Raw genomic sequence first — 19055 nt, forward strand, 5'->3', positions numbered from 1 at the left:
GGCAGATTGCCTTAAAGAAAGGGACAATGGCTTATGTTTCTTTCCAAATACCAATTCTTATCTATAGAAAGAACTCAGTATTTATTAATGAGGATGGATGGTGCTTAGGAAATAGGCAATGTTTGTTCATGGAAACTGTGGTATGCTTGTATTGCATTGTTGCACACTGTGAGCGGTTTTAGGCCTTAGAAAATCTTTGAGACTAAAACTCTTATAATGTGCAGTCTAGGGAAGTGATGTTGCAACTTTGGTGGAATATAAAGTCAATAAGCTTTCCTTTTAGTTTTCTTAACACTCGTGACAATTGTTGGGGTTTTCCAACAATTTCACAGCCCAGAATACATAAATCTGCTTTGACTTGAACACAATCTATCGAATTCTATATAATAGGAGAGGAGCTTAGATGACATTTACTTTTAAGCAACCTTTCATAAGCCATGTATTTTAATAATGTGAAAAGTATTAGGAGATAAGAACTAAATAAGCTAAAACAAATAAATTATACTTTCTAATGATAAAAGCAATATAAGTTCATTTTTAGAAACTAGAAAATTCCAGTAAGCAAAAAAGCAGTACAATTCACTGCGATGCCACTGTTTACACTCCATGTATATTGTTCCAGGCTGTTTTAGTGACTAAATATGCATATGTAATTTTCACACAGAAACAGTATTTTACTGCATAGTCAGCTCCTTAAGCTGCTTTTCCCCATGTACTATACAATGAATGTTTTAAATATACTTCTGCATTATTTTACCCTCTATTAGTTAACCAACTGTTTTTGTCTCTCGGATTGTACAATATTTTTTTTTTTCAGTGACAAACAGTATTCTGATGTACACCTGAACAACTTGCCAGATTTAAAGACCAAAACGTTTCCTTGGACTAGCCAATATAAAATAGCTGGCATATTAATTTTAATTTGCTTTTGTCCATTTTAAAAACACTTTTTTCCAGTTTGAGTGATTTATTTGCTGGTCATATATGGAGCGCCTGTGTGTGACTGAAAAGAAAAAGCGTAGTTCTCTGCTGTCTGTCTCAGATTTTATGCATGCATGGAAGACAGCCTTTCCTCGTGTGTTCCGCACTCGAGAGTTTTGCTCAGGTCACCCGGAAACTGTGGCTCTGGGTCTTTACTCCGTGACTAGACTGAACGGTAGCTCAGGGTTTGCGGCGTCACCAGCAGGTCAGCTGTACTGTTCTGCCATTTCAGTAGAAGACAGGCTGGAGCGTGTGGGTGGGGGGTGAGGAGAAGGAAGCCAGAGTTAGATATTTGTCCTACAGACTTGAGGGCACTGCCATTTCCATCTTTCATAGCTGTAGCAACTTGAGAGCCCACACCTTCTTAGTCAAGACTTTATCAAATATTGCCTCCAGCTGCCCAGGGAAACATCTCTGAAGTCTTAACAATAAAAGTAGCATATTTCTGTTTCATACACCTAGAAATGACAACAATTCGCTATTCCATCATGTTTAGCAATATTAGGGTTACTTAATACGGTCATCCAATGTATAGGTCTTAGAAAAAAAGGAATAATATAGATGACTTTATCATTCATTTTTGCAGTAAATATCTGGTCAATACCCAGTATGTACCAGACACTGTGTTAGGAGCTGCTGATACAAAGAAAAGAGAGCAAGTCCTTAAGCTGCGCTTGGTGAGGCACACATAAATACAGCATCAACCGTGCTTTGCAGTACTTTGTTGCGATATATAATGACCTATATCCAAGATGGTACAGGAATCCAGAGGAAGGAAATAGCAAAGGTCTTTATAGAGGAAGTAACTCTTCAGCAGGTTGATAAGTGACTAAGCATTCCTGTGGGAGATGAGGATGTGAAAAGTGTCCATCCTCACAAAGTGTGCGAAATACGGAGTGATTTCTAGGAATGTCCAGCAAGCAACAATTGCAATGTTCATTTAAAACAATTCATAAGTTTAAAAAAAAATTTTTTTTACTAATTTAATGTTTCCTTATTTCTCTATATTTATGGGTTTTTTAAAGACTTAATTGTTTGTTTGTTCCTTAGGAAATTAATAAATCATTTGATTCTAAAAGTGTAAATGAAATGGACATGGCTGAATAAGATGTTCTTATAACTACTTCCTATCTCAATGACATACTTTGTTTTCTGCCTTAGATTTCATAGCTTAGAGATTATGACTATGTATTCACAGAGATAGAAAGATGGAACAAAGGAGATATAATTCAGATTATCTGCTAAATTTCTCATGCTCTTAGTAATACTCCAAAATATAATCCAGGTCCCTGTGCATGTCTGTTGATCTTAGCATTGAGAAAGCCGTAAGCTGTACATTCTGAGATTTCAAACACAGTAGATTGATAGTGGTAAGGAACCAGAGGTTTTAGACTAAATATGTTATAAGAAAGCCATAATGATCTTATTTAAATATTTTCCACAGTAAATAAGGCATGTAGTACAGTTACGTTGCTGCCATGATTTTTTTGATAAATGAATTTGCATCCATGATAATTTTTAAAAATTTTCCATTGAATTCCACATAATAGTCAATGTGAATACTTGAAAAGGATAATTTATTGGAGCCCAGAGTTGAATTAAACTTCTTCAAAGTATAATGATGCCTTTATTAATTTTGAGCTTATTTTGTAAACAAGGAATTTTTTTACATTTAGGTAGCATAATTAACAAAAATCTGGAGAGTAATAAGTGGGTGAATTTCCCACCCTGATGGAGAGGAGAAGGTGGTTGTGAGAAATTAGTGGGATCGTGGGAGGACACGGTGAGGGGGGAGAGTAAAATGGGGAGAATGCAATGACATTGATTGGGATGGGGAAGTCAGGAGGGGCGGTAGTAGAGGTGTTTGAGTTCTGTTTAGGAGGTATCATGTCTCATATACTTGTGAGAAACCCAGAGGAAGTATCAGTTGGACATGTAAGTCCAAAGCTAAGGAAAGGTCTGGGGTCTAGCTAAAATTACATTTGAGATGACTGCACTGTGATGGTCATATAATTGGAAATACTGAAACTTTGTTTGTAGTACATGTCCTTTGTTCATCAGTGATTCAGTCATTATGGCACATGCCAGTTGTGAAAATGAATGAAATCCTCTTTGGTGATTCTTCTGTTGTTCTAAATGCCTTAGCATACTACACCAGGCCATCCCTGCAGATTCATGCTGGGCCCCTCCCCAACCTGTACCCTTTTACACCCACCATGACAAATAACTTGTAATTTCCAGAAGGCACCTTGTTGTCCCTCCTCCATGCTTTAGAAAGTGCTGTTCCTGTGCCCTGGGAACACCCATCCCAGCCTTTTCTACCTCGCTCTCCGTGAGTCATTACCGAAGATACAGCTCCAAGGAGCCTTCCCACAGTCCAGGCTGTGCCCCTTCCATGCACTGCCCTGAGCAACATGTATTCATCCATCTGAGCAGCAATTACACTGTCTTGTGGCTGCCAATCGGTCCTTCTGTCTCTTAGAAAATACTGCTCTTACAGCCAGGCAAGAGGGGCCCTTCCCTCCTCACAGCCACCTAGCCTGGGTCTTGTACTTGAAAGGCCTCTCTGCTGGCCCTCCGGCTGAGCCCCTTCTCCATGAAGCAACAAGTCTGAGAAGCCAAGGGGATGTTCCCAGCTGGAGCCCAGGTGCTCCTTCCTGTGCCACACCCTGTGGAACCAGGACCCCAAATTCCAGAACCCCCTGCCCCACATGACCCAAAGCCTGCTTCGACAACCTGGGCTTCTTTCCCAAGTTTATCCTCCTGAGGGAGAACCGTGCCCCAGAGACTACACTGTTGGGCATGAAGGATGGAGAGCGATGTCTGCGGGGTGTCTACACACGTGCGTGGGACAGGGCTGCTGTGGGGGGTGGGCGGAGAGAAGGTGCCGGGCCAGGGGTCAGGAGCCAGCCCATGCTGTCCCAGACACCGAAGAGTCTGAGATTCCTAAATCCAAAGCTCTTCCCACGCAGGTTCCTTTGAGGATCTGGAGACAGTAACGCTGATGGGGGTGGAGGTGTGTGTGGGCAGCAGGTGCCCCATTTAGGCTGGTGAGTGAAGAGAAACCTCATAGCGTACATCTGTGGGCTCCCATTTGTTCTCCTTCCTGGGTCCTGCCATTGTTGGGATGGGCCTTTCCCTAGTGCCAGTGCTTGAGGTTGAACCATGCCTTTCCCCCAGCACCCAGCACCCAGCACAGGACCTGCACATGCACAGAGGTTTGCTAAATGAAGGAATAATCCAGCCCTCCATGGGTTCTCTGGCCTTGGGAGGAGTTGGGAGCAGTTGGACCCTCCACTGCTCCCTACTTATTGATAGACCCATCCCACTGATGGTCTGTGGAGGGAGCCCCTGACCAGGGGGTGCAGCACTGCTGTGTGGGGTTCTATGAAGGTGCCCCGCTGAAGGGCAAATGTGCCCACACTCAGCTGCCAGGCCCTGAGCGTGCTGACGAAAAAGGGCCCTTTATATGCAGGGTCGGATCTGCCCTTTCTCTCATTTTTTACAGAGACTTTTGCTAAGTCATAAGGGGTGTATTAGGTGGAGTGGAGGCTTGTCATTCAAACAAAGGTGTGCTAAGCGTCCAGGGTTGTGGGAGGGTAGGAGGACATTTGGGTACCCAGCTCCAAATTCTCTGTTATTATTAAGTTCTTGAGATGCTTAAGCTATAAGCTTAAGCATCTCAAGAACTTAATAATATTTTCAGCTATTGCCTCCATACCTGCAGCTCCTCCTTCCCTCTCCCCCCAAAAAACTCAGGAAACTATTGAACAGAGTCACACCTGTCCATGCCATTCATAGCACCTGCTGCCTCCTCACAGATTGGTCCCTGGGTATTTGAAGCCATCACTGTTTCCAGACTCCTCTGCCTGCCTTCTGATCGGGTGCATTGAAATTGTGTGTAGCAGGGAGGGATGCTGGGTGCCAACCTTGAACCATGACTCAGTCCCGTGTGTCCTGATGACAACTCCCGGGTAGGGGAGTAGGGCGAGTAGGGCGAGTAGGGCGAGTAGGGCGAGTAGGGCGAGTAGGGCGAGTAGGGCGAGTAGGGCGAGTAGGGCGAGTAGGGCTCTCCATGGGGAAGCGGCAAGCCTGGCGGGAGTGAGCTTGGCATTCCAGGGAGACTTAGCGGTATTAGCACTGGGGAAAGGGCGCATTCTTTTCCTGTGGCCTGCTAATAATCACAACCGTGCTCCCTCCTTCCTGAATTTCTTTTAGTTGGACTGCCTTTAAGAACCCGAGGTCTATCCTAGTCCTTGACGCTGAGAGAAGAGGGTGTGCTTGTTTGGTACTGAGCCATCAGCACAGCCTTGAGCTCAGAGGCCACCGTCCGTGGTCTAAGATTTGAAATAGATCCTAAGGCTGAAGATTTGAAGTCCCTCCCTGCCCCCCCCCCCCCCATTTTCAAAATGGGAATTGAAATTGTTTCATAATAAGATTACGAGTTACTCCTGTGGACTTAATACACCACTTAACAAGAAGTCTTTGCCAGAGTGGACTGAGTCTCATCCGACAGATAAGTGAAAAGCCAGAACTGTTTTCACTTACAGGTAAGGTTACTTTGCAGACCGCAGGGCCGTAGATATCCCTACGCAGGGTTGGAAGATGAAGAGCAGCTCTTTCCAAGAGAAGCCCGATCTCACGTTGAAGTCTTCACTTTGTAGAGGCAGTGAACCCTGGCTCCACGGGGTTGCCTCCTGGGGTCTTCTTACTTTGTTTTGTGTCTAATGCTGTGCTGCATTCTGACGGAATGAAGGCTGCAGGTTGCCCCCAGCGTGTGTGGCCCGTTTCAGCCTCTTGTGCCATTCTGGAAGCAGTGAGCAGAGGTAGGGCAAGGGCCGTGTGTGAGCACCACGGAACACATTAGAGGAAGACCCTCCAAGGGAAAAGCTCTGGGTGGGGAGATTGCTGGCTGCTTCTATTTTTGTGTGTGATTTTCCGTGTTTACCCAATCTTTCTATAATGGATCTGAGTTGCATTTATAATCATACTAGAGGCCCGGTGCACGAATGCATGCAAGGGTGGGGTCCCTCCGCCTGGCTGGCAATCGATCAGGGCCATCTCACCCAGTCCCTATCAGGGCCATTTGGGGCCGGTGGCTGGGGAGGGACCGAGGGAGGGCCTGTCCCGCCCCGTCTCGCCCAGTCCCAATTGGCCGGACCAACCAGTCGGAGCATCTGCCCCCTGGTGGTTAGTGCATGTCATAGCGACTGGTTGGTCAACTGCTCGGTTGGACACTTAGCATATTAGGCTTTTATATAGAGAGATTTTTAAAATATTTTAAGAGAGAAACCATTTGAAGAAACTGAGAGAAACTTGTGTTACGTGAAGTTAAAACAGGAAAGGGAAGGAAAAGAAGGAGGAGAGAGGAAAGGAGAGGGAAAGAAGGAAGAAAAAACTCTCAGGGAAGTATTTGGGATGCTGAATTGATGACTATCTTTGTTTTTCATCTTGTTTTCTCACTCTTGAAACTGGACATTCATTTATTATCCATTGCTAAAAGGGAGGAAGAAGAAAACATTTATTAAGTATTGACTTAACTTGTAAGGACTGAGAATAATCCTTTCTGCCCTCAAGGCAGCTCATCTACGTGTGGCAGACATACTCATACATACATTTATTAAACTTCCAGCTTTTCAGTCTGTCCATGTGCCAGGCACTGTGCTAGGTTCTGCAATCTACAGATAACTACGAGAGGTTATTGCCCTGAAGGTGGCTGGTAGTAGAGTGGAAATAAAAGAAATTTAAACTCATGATTACAGTATAGTCAGTAAGTGTACAATAGGAGCAGGCACAGAGCAGAGGCACAGAGGCACTGAGCCCTGGCTTTGGAGGACTAAGCGTGAATTCACAGAAGGAAGTGATGCCTGAGTGGCATCTTGCTGGACAAGGACAGCCAGGGAGAGAGGGCAGTGGCTGTCAGGCTCTGGAGCTAACTCAAGAGCAGGAGGCAGGCAGGAGAGTGCCTGGGCTTCTGGGAACTGTAAGGCATCCCGTAGGGCTGCAGCCCTGCAGGGGGCAGGCAGAAAGGAGTTCAAGAGGCCAGGTCGTGAGAGGTCGTGTACAGGCTGTACTAAAGACGGAGTTCCTCCCTGAAGCAGCGGGAAGCCACGGCAGGGTTGTCAAGGAGAGTGGCATCAGCAGATTAGCATTATAGAACCATCCCTTTAGCAGTACAGGCAGACACTCTAGGAGGCAGAGGCAGTAATCTGGGCTAGAAACGTAGTTTCAGCTAAGAGAGCAACAGGGAAAATGCCGAGGAAGAGTCAGAATCAAAGAATATCAAGGAGATGGATGGAAGGAACTTGGAGGGGCTGTAGGATAGGGCATGAAGGAGAAGTCTGGCTTGGACAACGAGGTGGATGATGGTAGTATTCTCTGAGCGGGTGGAATATGATGAACTGCAGTGGGACATGTAGAATTTATAGTGCCCATAAGACACTAGGAACCCTAAGAGTGACTGAAAATGGCAACCTAGGGCTCAAGGAAGAGATCTGGACTCAAGAGTTATTTGGACTCTGGCTGGTTTGGCTCAGTGGATAGAGTGTCAGCCCACAGACCAAAGGGTCCTGGGTTTGATCCGGACAAGGGCACATACCTTGGTTGTGAGAGGCAATCAGTTGATGTGTCTCTCTCACATCGATGTTTCTCTCTCCCTGTCTCTCTCCCTCCCTTCACTCTCTCTAAAAATCAATGGAAAAATACCCTTGAGTGAAGATTAACAAAACAAATAAAGAAAGAGTTATTTGGGAGTTATTACAGGGAGGCTGCAGTTGAGCCCATTGGTGGTGCAAGAGATTATTCAGAAGGAGCGAGAAGAATACAGAAGACCACGAGGAACATGAATATTTAAGAGGCGGCTGAGAAGAGGGAGCCTGCCAAAGAGACCCAGAGGTGTTCAAAGAGACAGGGCAAAGCCAGGGATGTCAGGAAAGGAACACCAGGTGTGTACAGAATCCTTTCCCACGCTCGCTATCATGTCTGCCACCCACAGGGCAGATGACACGTGGCCAAAATGCCCAGGCCACCTGGGTGTGCTTCTAACAAGTTTCTCTGAACGTAAACCTCTACCAATGTCTCATTCCAGAACACCTGGTAATACAAGTTTCTTGTTGTTTAACTGAGCACGTTGCCTCCTCAGACAGAATCAGGCTTCCATTTGTGAAGAGCATGGGGAAATGGTTTGGGGGTAGGCAGATGACAGAGTTGGCCATGTGGGGTAGCCAAGAGAAGGGGGACTGTCAGGGAAGGAGGACTGGTCATTGTCAGCCCATTACCCTACTGTGTGCAGGGTACTCCCAGGTAAACGCCTTAGAGAAGTCCAGGAAGATAATGAATGAAACCGTGTTGCCAAAGCAACAGGGAGTCCACCTGTGAACCTGGAGATGGTTTAGAGGGGAGGCCCTATCGCTGTGTGTGTCCAAAAGAGAATGGGATCGGGGGAGTAAAGGCAGGGAGGGGACACTAGTCTTGGGAGCATTTGACCTTGAGTGTGAGGAGTGAGCCAGGGTTGCAGCCAGATGGCAACGTCAGGGTGAGGGAGGTATCAGGAGGAAGGGTCTCAGGAAGGAGTTGACATGCTCATATTCTCAAGGTGAAGAGTCAGATGAGAGCAAGAGGGTGACAATCCAGGTACAATGATACATGATGGAGAGAGGGCTCTAGACAGGTATGTGTTGTAGAAAAGGACAAGTGCGGATGGGAAACGGTGCTCATGAGTTCTCAGACGGAAAAGGCAGCAAATGAAGGGACCATTCGTCCTTCTCTGAAGCAGGAGGCAAGACGTAGAGATTGTCAGGTAGGGACTTAAGGAAATGAGCAAAGACCTAAAACAGGCAGTGCTGACAGACTGGCTGGGAGCCCCACTTTGGATACGGACAGCCCGTGCACTCACACCCTGGCTGCCACTTACTAACCATGTCAACGTGGGCAAGTTATGTAACCTCTCTGTGCCTCCGTTTCCTCATCTATAAAATGAGGATAATAACAGAGCCTGATACTTGGAGTTATTGGGAGAATTAAATGAGTTAATCCGTGTAGAACTTACAATAGTGCCTAGCACAAAGAAGTGCTCCATGTACATAAGCCATAATAATTATCGTTAAAAAGTGAGGGCAAATGCAGTCTGGGGTCACGTACACACCAAGGTGTAAGTGGTTGACGGAGGGTTACGAAAGCACGGCCAGGAGCGCCCTGTGTTCCTCCCGGATGGAAGGAATCAAGGATGTCCTCAGAGAGCAAAGACACAGGGTCACGGAGAGGCCGGTTCAAGTTGAACAAACACTGTGGGCACAGGCCAGGCCATCGAGAACCCTCCATGCTGTGGAAGAGTATGCTCTCCTGGGGCTTGAGAGGGGGCACGAGGGCAGGCACAGTGTGCAGAAGTCTCCTACCCTCAGGGAGGGAGGGCGGGCGAGCGTCTGCAGGGGAGCAGTGAGCCAGGCTGGGCAGGGCGGTGAGTGCTCCATGCTCCGAGTCTCCTCTGTAGGACGGGAAGATTGGAAGCAGAGCAGCGAGGGATCTGCTCTGTCTCACAGTGCTCTTGCTGGTGAGGGTAGCTGATGATGGTGATGATGATGATGATGATGATGATGATGATGATGATGATGCTAAATCTATGGAGTGTATGCCAGGGACACTGTAAGGACTTTACATATTGCTCACTCCTCACAGCTACCCTGTGAGAGGGGTCCTGTTATTTTCACCATTCCTCAGATGAGCAACAAGGGCACACAGATTAATTGACTTGAGGAGGCCACACAGCTGGTGAAGCAGGGAGGTCTGACTGTGGAGCCAGTCGGTGACCACCACGTTGTCACCACCTCTCCCATAGGGCATGTCTCCGAGAAGAGGGTGATCACGGGTGGAGGGGGCATGATCTCAGCGAAGCCTGTGGCCTATTTTCTGTCTTAGTCAAGGAGAGTTTGGCTGTCAGGATTAGATCCCCTGCAAAGAGCTCCAGTGAATGGTGGATGCGCCTCAGTTTTCTCATCTGTAAAGTGAGCATAAGAACAGAAACCTGTTACTTGGGGTTATTGGGAGAGTAACTGTCAAAGCTTGCCCGTTATTCCCTGTGCCTGCGTTCTGGCTTCTCTTTTAAGCGCCTCCACAACATTTATTGTTGTTTTCCCGAAGCACCGTCCACTGAGGAGTGCTGGAACTGACACTCAGTGAGTGAACACCCTTCTGGGTGAGAATATGCCGTAAGTGGTCATCTCATTACTGTTTTCACTTTATCCAGCGGCCCTCCCAGAACCCAGCTGCCAGCGAGGGCGTATGGCTAGATTCACAGGGCTGGAAGGTGTCAGGCAGTAGTACTATCTCTGCTTATCTGTCTGGAAACACTGTAAGCATTATATAGGGGCTTTGTGTATCTTTCTGCCCTCTGAAAAATTCTTACAGTTCCTAGATTTACTCTTCTGTGACTCCACCTGACATGGCAGTCCAAGGCCCAGCGCCTCCTGACCCACCCAGGCCCTGTGTGTAGAAGCGTTCTCCATGTGGATAATCGGTGCTGTAGGCTGGGTCACTTGTCTCTCCTCGGTTCATTTCGAGGCTGAGATGGGTGTGGTGAAGGCCACCGCCTGGGCAGGGAGACGGCTGCTCTCCCAGTGCCCCTGTCCTCCGTGGCTAGTGAAGCTGGAGATCTTGGCTGTAACCCCTTCTTCCCTCAGACCCAGTTGGAGCCCAGGTTCTGAGGGCTCCTTCCTCTCAGTGTCCAGCTTGATCTTGGTCATGAGGTTCTCAGCACCATGAGCCCTGCAGCAGCGGCTAGAATCAGGGGTGGGCAAACTTTTTGACTCGAGGGCCACAATGGGTTCTTAAACTGGACCGGAGGGCCGGAACAAAAGCATGGATGGAGTGTTTGTGTGAACTAATATAAATTCAAAGTAAAGGAGCGGAGGGAGAGCAAGAGAACCGGATAGAACAGCTGGATCCGCCCGTGGGCCGTAGTTTGCCCAAGGCTGGGCTAGATTCTCCCTTTAGAGCTGGTCGTCCCTTCCTGTTTCATCTTGTCTCCTGTGAAAACTCTTATAGGTCTACTTACTTCTCCAAAGCCTTCAGCAGATGCGCCCTAATTTGTCATATCCATAGTTAGCTCCAAGGCCATCGAGCCTGGGACTGATCACTGTCTCCAACTTGAGTTCCCATATCGGGTGAGAATACCCTTCCTCTCCCACCAGGCGTGCCTTTCGCAGACACACCAGTCGCTTCCTTTTACCCTCCTGGTCCTCCCTGCACCCTGACATCTCACCCACCCCGTAGGACTCCTTGCTCTAGACCTCTGTCACTGCCCTCTCCTCTGAACAACCCCTTTGAGTCCTGATTCTCCCATTAAATTGCTGGTTTGTTGAAAGCAGCTCTCTGCTGGGTATTTCTCAAATCTGTACAGAGCCAAGCACATATCAAACACTTAGGTAACTTAATAACAGAGATTAATCACTGATTTATGATCTCTTGGCCTTAGTTTTTTAAAAACTTTTAAAATTTTTGTGTTGTATCTTTTAGAACTTTCCATGTAAGCCCTCTGACGATGATAAGTGAGTACTTGTTAGAGGCAAAGCCAAGCAAAAGGTATTAACTCCTAATCCTGTTAAAGACTTTCCCATTATTCCCTGTGCCTGTCTTCTGACTTCTCTTTTAAGTGCCAGCAGCAAAACCTAATAGATTTTGGTTATTTACATCTGAGTCTAAACATTTTTCTACCAGTCACTGACTGGCTTTAATTCGTGTATGATTTACATAACTATTATTGTGATAATTGAATAGTTCCTGAGGCATGTACTCTTAGCAGGAAAAAAAGAGGAAAATAGTTGAGCAATATAATGTGGACAGAGAGCATAATCTGGTAAACTGAAAAAAATAAAAAATTTTACAATGTAGTAAAAATATATTGTGAAGGCTACATGATGTCAAATGTCTGGCAAAATCTGGGGAAGAAAAAAAAATTAAGCATTATATAGAGGCAGAGTTCCATTTTGTGAGATCTTAGTGAGTATCCTCGATGTCCCTGGGAAGGGATGGAAAAGTAACTGTGTTTATTAAGTCTTCATGGATTCTCTCCCACATGCCCAATGGAAGGCCATGTCTCACGACCATGTGTGTGTTTACTCTGCTGACTCAGCTTTCTTCTGCCACCTTCCAACACCACCACCAAACACACTCCAACACAGGCTATGACTTTGTGCATTTTTTTTAATTTAAATTTTTTATTGTTTAAAGTATTACAAGAGTCCCCTTTTCCCTCCCACTGACCTCTCTCCCGCCAGCCCTACTCCCAAGCACAAGCCCTCACACCCCTACTATCTGTGTCCATTGGTTTTGCTCCTATGCATGCATACAAGTCCTTTGGTTGATCTCTTACTCCCTCACCCCCTGCCTTCCCTCACAGGTTGTACAGTCTGTTCAATGCTTCTATGTCTCTGGTTCTATTTTTGTTCATCAGTTTATGTTCTTCATTAAGTTCCACAAATGAGTGAGATCATGTGATATTTATCTTTCTCCGACTGGCTTATTTTGCTTAGCATAATGATCTCCAGGTCCACCCATGCTGTTGTAAGTGGTAGGAGTTCCTTCCTTTTTACAGCAGCATACTATTATATTGTGTAAATGTACCACAGGTTTTTAATCCACTCATCTGCTGATGGGCACTTAGGCTGTTTCCAAATTTTAGCTATGGTAAATTGTGCTGCTATGAACATAGGGGTGCATATATCCTTTCTGATTGGTGTTTCTGTTTTCTTGGGATACATTCCTAGAAGTGGGATTACTGGGTCAAATGGAAGTTCCATTTTTAATTAGCTTTGTGCATTTAACATGAAAATCAGGGCAGGAGAATATTACGCGATAATGGTGTTTTCAGGAAAGGCTGTGAGTTACACTGGTCTGAACGCAGCACGTCCCTCCCAGTTGTTTTCACGGCTACTTTCTTCTGTCTGATGTTTGCAGGGAAGGCTTGGTTTGAAAGACTTAGGAATTCTTTCAGCACAACGTTTGTTAGGAAAATGAATTACAAGTAGTTCATTTTATGCTGAGTCCTTTGCCATTGCCGTTTATAGCTATTCTGTTTATTCACTCCACGAGAACCATTCTGCGGGTTGATGAACGCGCTTTATTAGAGAATATAAGAGCCCTGCAATTTGTTTTGATTGGTCTCCCTTTGGATTCACAGCTAGCAGGTGCCATCATTTGGAATCGGTTTGGGCTGTAGCTTGGTTATATAGATATTAGATACATGAAATGAAACATTTGTAAATTAACTTCATCAGTAAGAATAGGGGAGCTTTACGTTAACTACAAGAGCACCGTAGTTCTCTTTTTACAGCTTCTGAGCAAACAAATGTGTAACTGACCATGTGTCTGAACATATGTGTGTATAGGTGTTCTCCGCTGCACAAATATTTAATGTGAGGATTTTCTGCATTTCATTGAGAGTCTATGCAGGTATTTTAAGGAAATAAATCTAAGCTTATGCTTTTTTTAACAAGACGGAAATGTTTTCTGGTCTGAAAAATATAGGCATTTTACTTTGGAAACTACGTCAAGGATGTCTTCAGTTTGGTTTATTTTTGCTGCTTCTATTTCAGCCTTGGAAAATAAGCCATCCCATTTTTAAGCCTTAGATTTTTCCTGCTGTTCTGTGACGGACCCTGGGAGGACTGCAGTCATCCTTACCTCCCCAGCAAAACTGTTCACAAGGCTGCACTTTCCTGAGAATGGCTTTCTAGGTTTTCACGAATCCATGTCCATTTTCACAAATGTGTTTTTATTTAGGCAGAGGATGGAACAGGGACTTAGGATCATAGATGGAATGTGCAATCCAGAGTGTGTAATCCCTTAAGTAATGTTGAATGAATGAAAGAGTGAATTAATTTGCTGGGTAAATCCTTAAAGTGCAAGAGTCATGATCTCAGAGCACACCATGAAAACATGTGCAAGACTCCGTCATGCCGCTGGGTCTCTTTCAGCAAGCAGCCAGGCAATGGCCCTCCTCCTCTCATCTCAACCTGGTGTCCTGGGAAAGTCCTTTCCAGTGTCACTCATAAGTGAAGTTTTCCATGATTCCCACTGGCTGGCTTGGGGAGTTTCTCCTCCAAGAATCCAGAGTAAAACATATGTCAGGTTGCACTGTAGCTGTCTCCACACCTGTCCCTGTTGATGTGACTTTTTATTTTCAATAACAGTTTATATTCAGTGTTATTTTGTGTTAGTTTCAGTTGTACAGCATCGTGGCTAGACAATCATACACTTTACAAAATGTTCTCCCCAGTATTTCCAGTACCCACTTGTCACCATACATAGTTATTGCAATATTATTGCCTGGGGTGATGAACACAATACAATATATAGATGATGTATTATAGAACTGTACACAAATGAAACCTATATAATTTTATTAACTAATGTCACCCCACTACATTTAATTAAAAATACCAATATTATTGACTATATTCCCTAGGCTGTACTTTATATCCTGTGACTATTCTGTAACTACCCATTCATACTTCTTAATCCCTTTGATATGGCTTCTTTGAAGACTAGAATCTGTTTTTGCCTTGATGGCTCCAGGGCCATTGCCTGACATGCAATGCTCAATACATGTTTGTTGAATGAATGAAAGAGTGAATTTATTTGCTGGCAGATAATGAAAATGAACTCAGAAGAGCATAATTTAGCCATATTTGATTAACATTCAGCTATGACCAAGGCCAAATCATTTTTAATTGCTTTCTTTATTGGGAAATGTTCTAGGAAATGTTACCATGTGTAGCCTGAATGGCATGAACATTTGAATATGGTTATCTTGGTGGATGATCAATTCCTGGAGGGCAAATTGCACTCACAATGATCAAATAATTAATTAGTTTCCTCCTCATTTCAAGGAGGATCTGAGGTGAGGCTCTACCCAAGAACCTTGGCAATGGCACCAAACTAGAAGCACTACCTAATGGAGTCAGAAAAATTCATGGTAGGAGAGAAGTGGATGAGAGGCCAAGGTCACAGAGTTGGTAGCAGAGATGGACATAAAGCCCAAACCTTCAGAGGCCTATTCCAGTGTTCTTCCCGTGAGAGCTTGTTGCTCTGCTTCATCAGTGTTTAATGAAGTGTTCGTTTTTATGGGAAGACCAGCGAGGACTCATGGCTAGTGTCCCTCACCTCTTGCATCTACAGGTTGGCCTACTTACTTGGGTAATTAGGTAATTAGTCATTGCCACTCTCATTTGGCCTTGCATGAGGAGCAGACTTATCTGTGGCAAATTAAAAATACTAACTTCTGTGGCCATAGAAGGAATTCGAGGTTAAAAGGGTTGCTGCTGAGCAACTCAGATATGGCCCCCAGGTGCAATATCTCTAAAAGTTTTGGTAACTATCGAGTTTTTAAAATCTCCCCCTACCATCTTGTAAATTCATAAATGCCCCCTAGGTTGAGACTCACTGATGTAGAACACGTTTTACAGGAAATAGTTATGTGAATTAGTATGGTTGGCTAACCTTTCGATTGCATTTATGAATTGAAAAAAATGCACTGCAATATTTATTAGACAATCTTTCAATTGTTTTGTCAGATAACTAGGAGAGAGTGTGTGGTACGGGGAAAGTCAGACTGCTCAGATCTCAACCTTGCCACCTCTGACTTGACCCCAGGCAGATTATCCCAAGTCATAGCCTCGTCCCTACACTTAATGAAGAGGCTGCAGGAGACCCTAGCTCCTTTGTAGTGATCTATTTAAACTCTCCGAAAATCCCCAGTCACAGAAATAGAAATGTTTGCACCAGCTCCTAATCTACCTCCCAATCCACGTTTCCTTTGAGACTCATGTTTCTCATGTATATCATTAGCTCATATCTGCTTTTCCACTTTCATTAGTCTTATATATCATTCTATGGCTCATCGTTGGCCTGTTTGTCCTCACAGCCATTCCTTACTCTTCTTCTGTTCTGTATCGCAGGGCAGCCATCCCTCATAGGATGCATTTCTCAGGCTCCCGTGTCAGATGGAAACCATAGGGTAGAGGGGGTGAGGGTCAATCCAGGTGTTGTCCCCACTCTCTCTGTCTTGGGTGGTGTCTCCAACAATGACGGTCTTCTCCATGCCTCCAAACATACCTCTCCTTCTGTAGTCTTAACTTCCGCCAGTCAACCTTCTCCAAGATGTTCTGGACCCAAGAGATACCTTCAGCTTTTTCTTTCTTTCTTTCTCACTTACAGTTGACATTCAATATTATTTTATCAGCCCCGCCTCTTGGTGTGCCTCTAGATAGTGGCTTCCTGCTGATGTAAACCTCTGCATTTCATCACCATCTCTTGCTTAGCTTTTCAGCTCACCCATCACTTTTATAACTAATTCCATGTATTAAATTCCCTCTCTTTAACACACCCAGAATGGTGTCTGTTATCCCTACTGGACCCTGACAGCTCTTTTGAAGTGACAAAACATCTTTATTGCCTTTACTGGTGAAAGTAGCTTAGATGATCCCACGCCTATGAAGCATGCTGAAAATACGAATCTCCCAAGACCCACCATGCAGAGGTAGTGATTTAGTTGTTTTTGGTGCATGGCCGAGCATTGGTATAGAAAACAGCAAAGCCAGGCTGGGTGCTGGGGGATCCCCTCTGTTCACTTGCCAACTAAGGGCTTCACTTCTACAAACTAGCCTCACAGCAAGAGCCTTGGCAAGATTTAAAATGTCTACATCCCATGGATATTATAGGACAGTCCATTATAAGTGTCAAAACAGCACAAGCTAAAATGGAACAATGTCAAGGGATCACTTGCAGAATTAAATGAGATCATGTATTTGATAGCATCTCACACATAGTTGTTACTTAATAAATGATAATATCTCTCCTTCCCTCAAATTTAATGAAAGCATAGAAATGTAGAAAGTTAGGAAATACTGTACATTATTTCTTTCTGAAGCTAACAGAATCCAGATACTAAATACCAGAAAGAATAGATAAGCAATAAAACAGTAAAAAAAAAAAAAATTCCTTTCTTGGCATATATTAATGTTAGCTGAGCTGATGTCTCAACAGTCTAACCTTATGACACCATAAGTTGGCTCTATTTAATGTTAAAAATAATTTAAGAAAATAAGTTCATACTGGGAGTCTCGTGTTAGGTTACATATAAATACATTTCCCAAGGAGACCTGAGTCTTATGGTTATGCCCTTACTTGGCCACTAGGATTTCTGCATTCCAGGCACTTGCCAGAGACTATAACTTTCAATGTTCCACCACCCAACTCTTATCAAAAGTTGGTTATGAGAAAAAATATTCATGCAAGACTGCCTGAAGGTTATAAATTCTATTCATTCCTCATCTAGATAGCCTAAATATTATTCGTGGCTTAAGTCAACTCATCAGATCTCTATGCAATAACTTCTTTTCAGTTTCCCTTTACAGGGCAGTATTAATGAAAAAAAGACATATATCCTTATGGAATTTTTTAACTGTTAAAAGGGAATTTTTAATAGGTTTCTAGACAGAGAAAACCAGTAAGTTACCAATGCAGGAGCATCAGACTAGCTTGAAACTACTCATCTGTAAGCTAAGAAGCCAAAAGACAGCAATACCATGTTAATAGAGAGATAAAAGGAAAGGACTGTGAACCAAGAATCCTGTGCTGGCCAAGAGATCTAGTTATATATGAGAAAAAAAGAAAGACATTGGAGTAACATTGCACATGGACATAGAGTAACTCAGAGTGGACCACCCATGAGCTGGACCATCCATGTTCTAAGGAAACTATTGAGAAGTGTTCCAACCCAATGAAAATTGAATCAGAACAAAGGTGTCAGGGTAGGGGAAGATGAAGAGCCAAAGAAACAATGATGAGCAAAGAACCTTATAAAACTTATGGTAAAGTCTAAATAAATGGTCGTAATGTGACTGTGAACTATAAATTGTTAATTAAGATTTCTTGAAACAGCAGAATCATGTCAACTCAGAGGAGCTATTTCGAAGTTTGGAGAGTAGCAGCCAGTGAGAGAGTAAAAATATTTTAATTATTTCCTCTTGTGAACAAGAAGAGCTAAGAGATGGCAGGGGTTGGGCTCCCTGGACACAAGCACTGGAATAGATTTTTGAGTGAAAATGTTTATTAGGGGTCAATGCCTATATTATGAGTTGAATGTGTCCCCCAAAATGAAACATGACTTTATTTGGAAATAGTCTTTGTAGATGTACTCAAGTTAGGATGAGGTCATTAAGGTAGGTCCTAATCTGATGTGACTAATGTCCTTATACGAAAAGGAGAACGTCATTTGAAGACAGAGACACACCAGGAGAACTTTGTGTAACAACAGAGACAAAGATAGGAGTAACATCGCCACAAGCTAAGGAATGCCAAGGATCAATAGCCACCAATAGAAGCTAGAAAGAGGCAAAGAAGGATTCTGTGCAGGGGTTCAGGGGGAACGTGGTTTTGGACTTCTAACCCCAGAACTGTGAGGGAGTAAATTTCTATCATTTTTGTAAGTCACAGAGTTTGAAGGCTAATGAGCTTAAACCTGTGAAAGGAGGAGGTAGGAAGCATGGTTGGGCAAGCAGAGGGAGAAGCAAACTCCCATGCGGGACCCACAAATCTGGGGCCAGCTTGGTGGGAGCTGCCCTATCATTCAGTCACAGCATGTGGGCTGCCCCAGAGAGGCTGCAACCTGAGGTGAGGTGGCTGTCAGCAGAGGCAGACCCTGAAGGAGCTCAGAGCTGGATGTGTCTGCTGGCCTGTCCTCTGCAGTGAGTATCCTCCCCTCCTGGAAGGGCGATCTGGGTGGCGAGTCCTCCTGTCTACTGCTGTAAGCTGAGGGGAAAATGTTTGGGTTGTGGGATGGCCATCATTTTATTTAATATAAAAATAATAGATTTTTTAATGATTCAATAATAGATAATGGAGCAATTATTTTAGAATATAATTTTTTTAATTACTAGGAAGAAAATAGAATTATAAATTGATTAATCCAGTAAAAAAAAGGAATGAATAAAAATAAATGCAGTAACAATAAATGTCATTAATAGTAAACATATTATAGAAGCAAACCAAATACAATCTTATCACGATAGGTGTGAATT

The 19055-nt window shown here is 44.1% G+C and overlaps 1 protein-coding gene across 3 annotated transcripts in view; it reads left to right on the forward strand.

Annotated features, from left to right (window-relative positions):
- The window catches only part of PIP5K1B (phosphatidylinositol-4-phosphate 5-kinase type 1 beta), a 307693-nt gene that overhangs the window by 78388 nt on the left and 210250 nt on the right, over window positions 1-19055 (forward strand). The gene's annotated exons all lie outside the window — the stretch shown is intronic.

Source organism: Plecotus auritus, assembly GCF_963455305.1.
Source record: "Plecotus auritus genome assembly, chromosome: 5".
NCBI classification, from domain to species: Eukaryota; Metazoa; Chordata; class Mammalia; order Chiroptera; family Vespertilionidae; genus Plecotus; species Plecotus auritus.